Genomic DNA, 12155 nt, shown 5'->3' with positions numbered 1-12155 from the left:
GTATACGAAATAAGGTAGGTGATCTTGCAGTGCGGGTTGGTACCTGGGATTTCGATGTTGTGGCTATTACGGAGACATGGGTAGAACAGGGCCAGGATTGGCTGTTGCAAGTTCCAGGGTTTAAATGTTTTAGTAGGGTCAGAGGTGGGGGTAAAAGAGGGGGAGGTGTGGCATTGCTTGTCAAAAATAGTATTACAGCGGTGGAAAGGACGATGGATGAAGACTCGCCATCTGAAGTAGTTTGGGCTGAGGTTAGGAATAGGAAAGGTGAGGTCACCCTGTTAGGAGTTTTCTACAGGCCTCCTTATAGTCCTAGAGACGTAGAAGAAAGGATTGCGAGGATGATTCAGGGGAAGAATGAAAGTAATAGGGTGGTTGTTATGGGGAACTTTAACTTTCCAGATATTGACTGGGAAAGCTATAGCTTGAGTTTGTTAGATGGGGTTGGTGTTTGTCCAATGTGTGCAGGAGGGATTCCTGACACAATATGTAGACAGGCCAACAAGAGGTGAGGCCATACTGGATTTGGTTCTGGGTAATGAACCACGCCAGGTGTTAGAATCGGAGGTAAGTGAGCACTTTGGGGACAGTGACCACAATTCGGTGACTTTTACTCTAGTGATGGAGATGGATAAGTGTGCACTGCATGGCAAGAGCTATAGCTGGGGGCAGGGAAATTATGATGCGGTGAGGCATGACTTAGGATGCGTGGCTTGGAAAAATGGGCTTCAAGGGAAGGGCGCAATCGATATGTGGAGCTTGTTCAAGGAGCAACTATTGAGTGTCCTTGATAAGTATGTACCTGTCAGGCAGGGAGGAAAGGGTCATGTGAGGGAGCCGTGGTTTAATAAGGAATTTGAATCCCTTGTTAAAGGGAAGAAGGCGGCCTATGTAAAGATGAGGCGTGAAGGTTCAATTGGGGGGATTGAGAGTTATAAGGTAGCCAGGAAGGATCTGAAGAGAGAGCGAAGAGCATCAAGGAGGGGGACATGAAAAGTCCTTAGTTGGTAGGATTAGGGAAAACCCAAAGGCTTTCTATAGGTATGTCAGGAATAAAAGAATGACTAGGGTAGGAATAGGTCCAGTCAAGGATAGTAGGGGGAAGTTGCGTGTGGAGGCTGAAGAGATTGGGGGAGACACTGAATGAATACTTTTCGTCAGTATTCACTCAGGAACAGGACATTGTTGCCGATGTGAATATTGAGTCACAATTAATTAGAATGGATGGCTTTTGAGGTATGTAGGGAAGAGGTGTTGGAAATTCTGGAAAGGGTGAAAATAGATAGGTCCCCTGGGCCTGATGGCATTTATCCTAGGATTCTCTGGGAAGCAAAGGAGGAGATTGCAGAGTCATTGGCCTTGATTTTTATGTCCTCGTTGTCTACAGGACTAGTGCCAGAAGACTGGAGGATAGCAAATGTGGTTCCCTTGTTCAAGAAGGGGAGTAGGGATAACCCTAGTAACTATAGGCCGGTGAGTCTCACTTCTGTTGTGGGCAAAGTCTTAGAGAGAATTGTAAGGGATAGGATTTATGAACATCTGGATAGGAATAATGTGATCAAGGATAGTCAGCATAGTTTTGTGAAGGGCAGGTCGTGCCTCACAAACCTTATTGAATTCTTTGAGAAGGTGACTAAGGAGGTGGACGAGGGTAAAGTGGTAGATGTGGTGTATATGGATTTTAGTAAGGCGTTTGATAAGGTTCCTCATGGTAGGCTACTGCAAAAAATACGGAGGTATGGCATTGAGGGTGAGTTGGAGGTTTGGATTAGGAATTGGCTGGCTGGAAGAAGACAGAGGGTAGTAGTTGATGGTAAAGGTTCATCTTGGAGTGCAGTTACTAGCGGTGTTCCGCAAGGATCTGTTTTGGGACCATTGCTGTTTGTCATTTTTATAAATGACATGGAGGAGGGGCTAGAAGGTTGGTTGAGCAAGTTTGTGGATGATACGAAAGTCGGTGGAGTTGTTGACAGTGAGGATGGATGTGTCTGGTTACAGCGGGATATAGATAAGCTGCAGAGCTGGGCAGAAAGATGGCAAATGGAGTTCAATGTAGCTAAGTGTGAAGTGATTCACTTTGGTAAGAATAACAAGAAGATGGGGTACTGGGCTAATGGTCGGATACTTGGTAGTGTGGATGAGCAGAGGGATCTTGGTGTCCATGTACACAGATCTCTGAAAGTTGCCACCCAGGTAAATTGTGCTGTGAAGAAGGCATATGGCGTAATGGCTTTTATTGGTAGAAGAATTGAGTTCCGGAGTCCTGAGGTCATGTTGCAGTTGTATAAGACTCTGGTGCGGCCGCATCTGGAGTATTGTGTGCAATTTTGGACGCCATACTATAGGAAGGATGTGGAGGCACTGGAGCGGGTGCAGAGGAGGTTTACCAGGATGTTGCCTGGTATGGTAGGAAGATCTTATGAGGAAAAGCTGAGGCACTTGGGGCTGTTTTCATTGGAGAAAAGAAGGTTTGGGGTGACTTGATAGAGGTGTACAAGATGATTAGGGGTTTAGATAGGGTTGACAGTGAGAACCTTTTTCCACATATGCAGTCAGCCTTACGAGGGGGCATAGCTTTAAATTAAGGGGTGGTAGGTATAGGACAGATGTTAGGGGTAGATTCTTTACTCAGCAAGTCGTGAGTTCATGGAATGCCCTGCCAGTAGCAGTGGTGGACTCTCCCTCTTTATGGGCATTTAAACGGGCATTGGATAGACATATGGAGGATAGTGGGCTAGTGTAGGTTAGGTGGGCTTGGATCGGCGCAACATCGAGGGCCAAAGGGCCTGTACTGCGCTGTACTTTTCTATGTTCTATGTTAATGGTAAGGCCTAGGGAGTGTTGCTGAACAAAGAGACCTTGGAGTGCAAGTTCATAGCTCCTTGAAAGTGGAGTTGCAGATCGATAGGATGGTGAAGAGGGTATTTGTTATGCTTTCCTTTATTGGTCAGAGTATTGAGTACAGGAGTTGGGAGGTCATGTTGCGGTTGTCCAGGTCATTGGTTCAGCCACTTTTGGAACATTGCGTGCAATTCTGGTCTCCTTCCTATCGGAAAGATGTTGTGAAACTTGACAGGGTTCAGAAAAGATTTACAAGGATGTTGGCAGGGTTGGAGGAGTTGAGTAATAGTGAGAGGTTGAATAGGCTAAGGCTATTTTCCCTGGAGCGTCAGAGGCTGAGGGGTAACCTTATAGATGTTTATAAACTCATGAGGGGCATGGATAAGATAAATAGACAAGGTCTTTTCCCTGGGGTGGGGGAGACCAGAACTAGAGGGCATAGGTTTAGGGTGAGAGAGAAAAAATATGAAAGGGACATAAGGGGCAGCCTTTTCACAGAGAGTGATGCATGTGTGGAATGAGCTGGTAGGTGGAGGCTGGTACAATTGCAACATTTTAAAGGCATCTAGATGTGTATATGAATGGGTTTGGAGGGATATGGGCCAAGTGCTGGCAAGTGGTTGAGATATCGGGTCGGCATGGACAGGTTGGACCAAAAGGTCAGTTTCCGTGCTGTACATCTCTATGACTCTATGATAAAAGATTCCTGGGGACACTATAGGGCAAATTCTAGGGGTGAAAAATTGGGTGATTCAATTGCAATTTCAGAGAATTGTGTTTTTCTGAGCAGTTGGTTTTCTAGTTGGCAAAAGCAATGATGATTCAATTTGACTCATTTGCTGTGCTAAAAATTATGATTCACTGAATAAAGAGTTTTTAGAAAAATTGTCAGGTGAATTAAAAAATAGAAGTTGACGAAGAAACCTAGCAGGTCTGGCAGCATCTGTGGAGAAAAAAATCAGAATGAATGTTCCGAGTTTAGTGAACAAATGTTTCTGTTTTTGTTTCAGATTTCCAGCATCTGCAGTTTTTTTTTAAATATTACTGAATTAAAAGAGTACATTGGTATTGATTCTATAGACAAAGAAGATGTTAGTTTGACTGTAAGTGTTTTGTTGGTCTCTGCTACAATGAGTGTGACATGGGAAAGTTAGAATGGGTTGGATATTGTATAGGGATGGCAAAGAAGGTAAGAAAATGCATTGGAGAGATAATATGCAAAGAACGGAATGGCATGAAATTAGGTTGCAATAGTGGGTGTAACTGCTATAACCAAAACACTGACAAGATTTTTGCAGGGGTAGAAATAGCTGAATACTAGAAGATGTGAAAATCAGCCTGTCCAAAGCTAACATTTATGCAAAGACACCATTAGACATTTCCAAGTGATCTACAGACTACTATTGCAATTGATGAGTCAATTTAAAATAAATAATATGGATTAGTTTTGATTTTCATCAAATGCGGGTCTCTGATGTTTGAAGTGATAGAAGATTAAATAAAAATATATGAGCAATGATATCACCAAGCAGTATCTTCCACTAGCATGACACCTCATCAATAACCTTTCCCATACCTATGTGCCAATGATCAATGATAATTACTCCCAAAAATTCTGGGTCAGAAGCAAAATAAGAGCTATTATTACCAACATCTTCACTTTTTGTGCCTCTTGCTTTTGGAGGCTAACGCAGTAACATCAGCTGAAAAGCCTGATGGCAGCTCTCCATCTCTTATTTACTTAAGCTTCCTTTCCACTGTTGTATTTGTTAAAAACTAGTTATTATTAATGGCAGCCATGTAGCAATGTTGTTCGTGTTCCTCTTACACCGATACCTGTGCACTGCAAATCAACTACTTTGACCTCCTCAGACTCATGAACTTTTGTATTCCTGTTCTGCCAGACTTAAGGGACTGTCTCATATTATGTTTTCTCAGAATTTTTTCCATCAATTGTGGCAGAACAGAAAGAACTGTTACAACAATGACTCTTGTCCCAGTTAATAGTAGCGGATAAAATAGCAACATTGCATGCCTGAACATGGATTATTGACAAATTCAATCTCATAATTTAAAAGAACAGAAAATAAAGCAGTAATGATCATCCCTCAACATGATTTTCCTCCTTGCACTCTCTCCTAATGACCCTTAATCCCAATCTGCCTCTATAATTATAGGTCGTTCTGCTTTAGTACATGTTTTGTTAAAGCGAATTTTCTATAATGCAATCGACGAATTGGGGATACTGTTTTTAAAGTGCAAACTTTTAAAGTGTGTATTGATTGTAATGCAATTCTGGCCCCATTACCTTAAATGGTGCTGCTTTTATGTGATTTTTTTTCATAACACAGGTTTGCATTAGAATGAAACTACTGTGTTATAACAGAAATGACTGTATTAAAGACCAATTTATGGAATTGTGATAGTGGATGAATTAATTACTGCAGCAAACTTTAGCTGGAATCTAAAAATGCTACAGTGACTTATACTGGATCAACCTTGGCCCATAGCTCTTCAGTGAAAATTTGTCTCTTTCATATAAATGGTCGAGCCTTTGAAAAATTGGAGAGCTTAGTTTCATTGGACATTACTGAAATACTGAAGTCTGAAAGGGCAAAAGTCTTATCTATAGTCAAAAGCAGAGTTGGAGAATAATTATTATTGGCCTAAATTAACATCAAATGGTCTTTGACACATTGTTTGCTTCCATTTTTAGTTGCTGCATTTAGATGTAATTGATATCTTTCTGTAAGTCTTAAGTGTTTGGAGATTGAAGGGTAAGTAAGAATTTTTACCTAGAAAAGAATCTGTTTGCAAATTGTACAAGTTCTTTAAAGGTAAATTCATTCACACACAACAGTCTTTTATGACTGATAATTGTCCAACATTCCTGAAGAAGGGCTTATGCCCGAAATGTCGATTCTCCTGCTCCTTTGATGCTGCCTGACCTGCGCTTTTCCAGCAACACATTTTTCAGCTCTGATCTCCAGCATCTGCAGTCCTCACTTTCTCCTAATTGTCCAACATTGTATAGCCATAAGACCACAAGATGTAGGTGCAGAAGTAGGCCATTCAGTCCATCGGGTCTGTACCATCATTCAATCACAGTTGATATATTTCCCCACCCCATTTTCCTATCTTCTCCCCATATCCCTTGATCCCCTTACTCGAAACTTTGTCTTAAAGTGGCAATAAGTTCCAGATTCACCACCTTCTGGCTGAAGAAATTCCTCCTCTTCTCAGTTGGAAATGTCGTCCCTTTACTCTGAGGCTGTGTCTTCAGATTCTAGTCTCTCCAACTGGTGGAAACATCTTCTCCACATCCAATCTATCTAGGCCTTTCAGTATCCTGTACGTTTCAATGAGTTCTCCCCTCACCCTAACTAAACTCCATCAAATACAGGCCCACAGTCCTCAACCGCTCCTCATATTGACAAGCTCTTCATCCCAGCAATCATTCATGTAAATCTCCTCTGACCCTCTCCAACATGAAGACATACTTCTTTAGACATTGGGCCCAAAACTGTTCACAATGTTCCAAGTTCAATCTGACAAGAGCCTTAAACCTCACCAATACACTTTTACTCTTGTATTCCAGCCCTCTGGGACTCTCCCTGACGCCAGTGATTCCTGAAAGATCACCAACAATGCCTCCATAATCTCCTCAGCCCAGATAGGTAACAATGCACAACGTCTTTTTTCATTCTGTGAACTGAAAAATTGAAATTAAAAAGTACTGTGAATGCTACAAAACTCAAATAAAATCAGAAAATACTGGAAAAATTCCAGGTTAAGCTGAAGAAATCTGCTGTATTATTGTTTTGGCACTGTTTATTTTGTATTTTTAAAGAACATGATCAAAAGTTACAGCATGAACTGTGAATGAATATTCTTCTATCTTTAGAAGACTAAAAGAAGACTGAAAGGGTTTGGCCCTAAATATTTTCCAGAATTTTTTATGCTGTCACTGTAAACTTCTTGGAGTACACCACAACCTCTGGGTTTCAGCTGATAAGCCAATATTTCTTGAACACCGCGAGGGATGGGACCTCGTTATACCCAATATAGCCAATTAAATAAAACTAACTTTTAATATTGAAATTTCTGTTCATTTAGCATACAGTGGGTTCCATTCAGTAGCTGGAACAGGATATACTTGATGAGATGCTGCAGGTGTGAGAACCACAGGAATGGGGATGGGTGGGGAGTCAGGAGTTTAACAGTGGTCTTTTTAGGATAAGAAGTTACTTTTGTCACTGGTATATGTAAATATGATGCAATGTTATACAGTCATAGCAAGTGATAAAATATTATGTAAAGTCTCTGTCATTAACGGAAACCATTGGGCAAGTCTAGGTTCAAATCAGGCAGAGGTTTGTCTGATTTGGTGTTGAAGATTTACCAAGTGTCACACTGCATCAGCTGGGAGTGCAAGCAGTGAGCAGATGAGCATACTATTGAGTGACTATCTGTATAATATCATAATCAGGCAAATGCTGACTGAGAGGTTCATTGATAACAGCTCAGCTGGATAACAAAATTTCTGACTTGATTTACCATAATCAAGAATGTTTGGACTTGAGTCTGTTTCAATAAGATGGAAAGTCCTTGTTGTTCTTATTTTCTGTGGATCAATTCTAACATGAAAACCATCTGCAATTGTGCACGAAACTTGACAGTAGATCATGAAAATTTGCATTTGTTGCTGAGTTTAAGTCTTGATTCCTGTAAATGCTGAAATACAATTCTAAGTCTAATGTCATGCTCTGTCTGAGTGGATCAATAAATCAGGACACAGTCCATGTGACCATCTAGTGCTTGTCGGACATTTGACATTGTTCTTTGATGATGTTATGTTGAGGGGTAATCTGTTGAACAAAGCTTTAAAAAGTAGTAAGGAAGTTTGAGAGCTGCTGAGACTCTTCCTCCCTTGAGGGTTAGTTGTTATACACCACTATTTGCATGTAATTTGCTAAATATGGGCCAGCATTTATTATCAATCCTACCTGGCCATGAAGATGATGGTGAGCTGCCTTCTTGAACTGCTATAATTCCTGTGGTGTAAGTACATCCACAGTGCTGCTAGGAAGGAAATTTGAGCATTTTGTCCCAGCAACAATGAAGACATGACAATAATTTTGCAAGTCATGATGATATGTGCTTTGGAGGGAAATGTGTAGAAGCTTTTGTTTACATATATCTTCTACTACTTTTTGTATGTAGTGGGAGTCAGGTTTAGAAAGTGTTGGGAAAGAAAACCAGATGAGTTTCTGAGGTGCATCTTGTAGATGGTATATACTGCTGTTACTATGCCTTGCTGGTGAAAGGGGTGGATAGGGAAGGTGTTGAAGGGGTGCCAAGTGAGTGGGCTGATTTGTCCTGGATGATAAAAACCAAAAGAACTGCAGATGTTGTAAATCAGAAACAAAAAAACATAAGTTGCTGGTAAAGCTCTGGCAGCCTCTGTGAAGAGAAATCAAAGTTAACATTTTGGGTCCATTGACCCTTCCTCGGAACTGATGATAGCTCGGAAAATGTTGGTTTATATGCAGAAGATAGGGATTCAGGAGTAAATCATAGAGATGGGGATAGAGCTCAAGGAGAGAGAAGAACAGTTGGACAGACACAGGAATGGATAATGATCTGGCTGGAAGGATGAATAGATGTTAATGGACACTATTAGTGGCTAACAATAGGTAGTGTGTAATATTAGACTATGTGATAACAAGGCCTGGGGTGTGGGGTAGGGGGCGTAGACATGGGATAGTTCAGGCCCTAAAATTATTGAACTTGATATTGAGTCCAGAAGGCTGAAAGGTCCCCAAATGGAAAATGAGGTGTTGTTCTTCCAGCTTGTGCTGAACTTCACTGGAACACTGCAGCAAGCCCGAGAGAGAAATGTTGAACAGGGAACAGGATGGCGTGTTAAAGTGGCAGGCAACGGCAAGCTCAGGGTCTTTGTTGTGAGCAGAATGTAGATATTGTGCGAAGCAATCACTCAGTCTATGCTTCATTTCCTCACTGTAGAGGAGACCACATTGTGTGTAGCGAATGCAGTGGACTAGATTGTGAGAAGTGCAGGTAAAGTGCTGCTTCACCTGGAAGGTATGTTTGGGCCCCTCAATACTAAGGAAGGAAGAGGTAAATGAGCCCCTTTGCCATTACACACTACCTATTGTTAGCCACTAATAGTCCCCCTTAAGAGCTATTTACCCTCCTAGACAAATCGGTATCCACTCCTTTGTCTGTACAACTATTCTTCTCTCTCTCTTTAGGTCCCCTTTTCTCTTAACTGCTTATTACCTGCCTCCAACTCTAGAACAATATGCTGTTCCAAAAAGACACTTGTTAAAATTACATCAACTTAATTTCAAAACCACACAGTCGCTGTCACCTTCTGTAACTGCACTCTTCCTGCTGCTGAATTTCCTGGGTCGTTTTCTTTCTTTTTATTGCAAGCATGTTACATATGAAAAGATACCTTTGATAGAGAGTGTTTCCTAAGTTCTTGGATCTAACTCGATGGCAGTTGCCCTCACTCCAATTTTCAAAGTGCCTGCATTTTTATATCCCCCAACATCAGATCATCTCATTGGTTCAATGTTGGCAAAACAATAAATTCAAACTTGATTGGGTTTTTGGTATTCTGGGGCATAATTTAAACTGATTGGTTAAATTCAAATTGTTGTCAAAAAAGCAACCAAAACTCAGGTATCCATTTCACAGTCAAATGTTACACACTCTGGGGCTGCCATCTAATCACATACACATGTGCTTGTAAACTCTCAGTTCAGAACAGCATTTACCTTCTCTTAAAGGTACAGCACATACCTTCAACTTCATAACACTTTCAATTGAGTTTTTAAGTTAAAATCTTGTTTCAGGATATTCTGCAAATTTGAGAATGTACTATAGTATAAATATATTGTTTCCTGACTGTTCAAGATAATTTTTCAATATGAGTAATGCTGAGCATGCAATTATTTTTGCAGTGTGCCAAATGTACATAGACATTCCATCGAGAAAGATATTCTCAAAATCAATGACAAACAGACAAGCTATTATTGAAAGCATAATGTAATGATAAGGGACATCATTTGCAACACATAAATTATTATATATTATTATATATATATTATATATTATAATTATTATAAGTATAAATTATTATACTCTTCAATGCAGCATCCGGAGAGAATTCTGACTCTGGACAAAACAGAAGAATACAGTTCACCAGTCACACAGGCCCACCATTCCAAATTCCACCTTTAACATATTTGGGAAATGAAGTTGGGACCTGAAAAGAGGATGGATGGTCAAGGCTTTCTCCATATCCTGCACCAGCAGTTAATTTTTCTGTGAACCTTCTCTGTAGCTGTAACACTATATTCTGCAGGAACAATTTACTGTAGATGCTGGAATCTGTACTGAAAACAACAAATTCTGGAGATCACAACAGGTCAGACAGCATCCATGGAGAGAGAACAAGCTAATGTTTCAAGTCTAGATGACTCTTCATCAAAGCTCTGATGAAGAGTCTTCGAGACTTGAAACATTAGCCTTCTCTCTCTCCATGGATGCTGTCTGACCTACTGAGATCTCTAGCATTTGTTGTTTTCAGTACACTATATTCTACATTCTGTTTCTAAAAAATAAAAATTACATGTTTAATATATATTTTTAATTTGTTGTTCTATTACCCTGATGTACTTCTATAAGGTGTGATTTGCCAGCACACAAAGCAAAACTTTTCCCTGTACAGGTCATTCTGCTATAACGCGACAGTTGTGTTCATCTGCAACCTTGAACTATAGAAAGCCGATATAGAAAATTGAGCTGCAGAAGATTGCTAATAGAAAATTGCTGTACTCTTTCAGCAGAAAGTTCACATTATCTAAACATCCACAATTCATCAATCATGTTATAGCCAATTTGTGCTGACGAAATGCATGTTACAGCAGAACAACTGCAGGAAAATATAACATGTTGTATCACATTAATGTCATGTGCTTCTATCTAATAAGGGTGCTGATGTTTCTGTTTCTATTACAGTTGAAAATTGCTGATCACCATTGGTGGTCACATGAACATCATACAGAATTGTGCCACAGTGCTCTGTGGCTGCCAATCTCTGTTGCTGTCTGAAAGGAATATGATCTTGGGGAGGCATTTAGCTTTAGCTGCACATTTCCAGAGCCACATTATTTTTAATTTGTTGCAATTATTTCTCTGCCTCAATTAATCAGATTGTAGGTCATCTCTTCACTTGCTATTCAGCTGTTCACCCTTTTGATCACTTGCAAAGACTTATTATTCAGCCTGTCGACACTTCACTCACACCATTTGTATGATCTTTTGATCTCTCTGCATATAAATTCTGTGCCTGTGTGCTTCACTTCACCTGATGAAGGAGCAATGCTTGTGATTTCAAATAAACCTGTTGGACTATAAGCTGGCATTGTGTGAGTTTTGACCTAGCCCACCCCGATCCAACACCGGCACCTCCACATTGTAACGAGTAGAACTAGTGGATAAGTTGTATTTCAGATGACTTTGAGAGGGTCCCACATAAGAGATTGGTGGGCAAAATTAAAGTACGTAGAATTGGTTGGGGGGAGGGGTGGGCAGGGTGGTGGTATACTGGCATGGATTGAGAATTGATAGACTGGAAACAGAGAATGGAAATAAATGGGTCTTTTTCCAGATGACAGGCAGTGACTGGCAGAGTACTACGGGGATCAGCTCTTAGGCTCCAGCTATTCATAACATTGATAAATAGGTGAGGGATGAAATGAAATATTTCGGATACAAAACGAGGTGGGATTGTGAATTGTGAGGAGGAAGCAAGGATGGTGATCTAGACAAGTTGAGTGTGTGGACAACACATGGCAGATTCACTGTAACATGGATAAATGTAAAATTTTGCACTTCAGTGTGAAAAATGGAAAGGCAGGGTATTATTTAAATTATGATATAATGCGAAATATGGATACTCATTGGGATACTTAATTTGAATCATTAGCAAATCTGGGAGACCTTGTACATCAGGCAATGAAAGTAAACAGGCAGGTGCAGTGAATAATTAGGAAGGCAAATGGTATGTTGACCTTCATTGCAATAGGATTTGAATTCAGACATAGGGATGTCTTACTGCAGTTAAACAGGTCTAAGAGTGATCAAGACTCCAAAATTGCAGTAGTATGAGCATTTTAGGTCTCTCTACTAAGGTGAGGATATACTTACTAAAGAGACAGTGCAATTAGCTCATTAGGCTAATATCAAGGAAGGCAGGAATATCAAATGAGAAGAGATTG

The 12155-nt window shown here is 40.4% G+C and overlaps 1 long non-coding RNA gene across 1 annotated transcript in view; it reads left to right on the top strand.

Annotated features, from left to right (window-relative positions):
• LOC140463470 (uncharacterized) overlaps window positions 1-10254 on the top strand; it is a 41044-nt gene extending 30790 nt beyond the window's left edge. Inside the window, exons 2-3 of the long non-coding RNA XR_011954685.1 lie at window positions 6440-6518; window positions 10027-10254. This is a non-coding gene — a long non-coding RNA (uncharacterized lncRNA). The remainder of the gene's footprint in view (window positions 1-6439; window positions 6519-10026) is intronic.
• The last annotated feature ends 1901 nt before the right edge of the window (window positions 10255-12155 follow it).

Source organism: Chiloscyllium punctatum, chromosome 3, assembly GCF_047496795.1.
Source record: "Chiloscyllium punctatum isolate Juve2018m chromosome 3, sChiPun1.3, whole genome shotgun sequence".
NCBI lineage: Eukaryota > Metazoa > Chordata > Chondrichthyes > Orectolobiformes > Hemiscylliidae > Chiloscyllium > Chiloscyllium punctatum.
The sequence above is the reverse complement of the archived record's forward strand: the minus strand, read 5'-3'. Positions and strand labels throughout refer to the sequence as shown.